Below are 1,271 nucleotides of genomic sequence, written 5' to 3'. Positions count from 1 at the left end.
CAGTAGTTCTGGAGGCCAGAAGTCCAAAAGCAGAATCACTGGGTCAAAATCAAGGCGTCAATAGGGCCGTGCTCCCTCTGGAGGTTCTAGGGGAAAATTCATTCCTTGCCTCTTCCACCTTCTGATGGCTGCTAGCATTCCTTGGCTTGTGGCCACGGAATGCTCAAATCTCTCTTTGTCCCATTTTTATATCACCTTCTCTGTGTGTCTGTGTGAAATCTCCCTTTGCCTCTCTCTTTCTCTCTCTCTCTTTTGTTTAAAATATGGAATGCTTCACAAATTTGCATGTCACTCTTCTGCAGGGACCATGCTAATCTCTCTTTATTGTTCCCATTTTAGTACATGTGCTGTGGAAGCAAGCAATGCCTCTCTCTTATAAGGACACTTGTGATGGCATTTAGGGCTCACCCGGATAATTCAGTGTACTTCACTTATCTTAAGATGCTTAACTTAATCACACGTGGAAAGAGCCATCTTCCAAATAATGTAACATTTACAGGTCTGGGTATTAGGATCTCATAACTTTGGGGACCATTATTCAACCTGCTGCTGTCATAGAGAACTTTGATTGTCAAAGTAAAAAACTTTTGACTTTTTTTAAAGTAATAGACAGCCATTAAATCAACTACCAGCAAGAGGGAACTACCAGGATTTTTTTATATTAATTAAGATTTACTTAAGTCAAATAAGGGAGGTGTCGGCCTAAAAACATTGAAATTCAGCGGGCATGGAAAAATCTGGAATATGACTGTTAGATAGGCAAACATCAGTATCTGCTATGGCATACTTGTATGCAACTATTGTGTTTAGCAAGAGCTCACAATGACTTAAGAAAATAATTTTTATAAAGTAATAGGAAATTTTTTATCTACAGTATGGTCACAACACAGAGAGTGAAATACTCTTGTGCATAAAAAAAATGGAGACAATACACTAAAAAAGTTACTAGTGGTTTTCTGGAGGTGGTGGGAATTTAGGTTATTGCCTTTCTTTCTCTCCTTTTTTGTATTTTCCAAAATGTTTATGAAAAGTATATATGTTCCTTAAATTAAAATAATAAAGCAAGAGCATTATATTGTTAGATGATAATACTATTTATTTTTACATCTTTATTGGAGTATAATTGCTTTACAATGGCGTGTTAGTTTCTCCTTTATAACAAAGTGAATCAGTTATACATATTCATATGTTCCCATATCTCTTCCCTCTTGCGTCTCCCTCCCTCCCACCCTCCCTATCCCACCCTTCCAGGCAATCACAAAGCACCGAGC

The 1,271-nt window shown here is 37.5% G+C and overlaps 1 non-coding gene across 1 annotated transcript; it reads right to left on the bottom strand.

Moving 5' to 3' along the window:
- Window positions 1-257: 257 nt before the first annotated feature.
- Window positions 258-359, bottom strand: LOC136121739 (U6 spliceosomal RNA). The gene has a single exon (XR_010655760.1). It is a non-coding gene; the product is annotated as a U6 spliceosomal RNA (small nuclear RNA).
- Window positions 360-1,271: the final 912 nt, after the last annotated feature.

This window comes from Phocoena phocoena, chromosome 3, assembly GCF_963924675.1.
Source record: "Phocoena phocoena chromosome 3, mPhoPho1.1, whole genome shotgun sequence".
NCBI lineage: Eukaryota > Metazoa > Chordata > Mammalia > Artiodactyla > Phocoenidae > Phocoena > Phocoena phocoena.
Note: the sequence above shows the minus strand (reverse complement) of the source record. Positions and strands in the feature narration are given on the sequence as shown.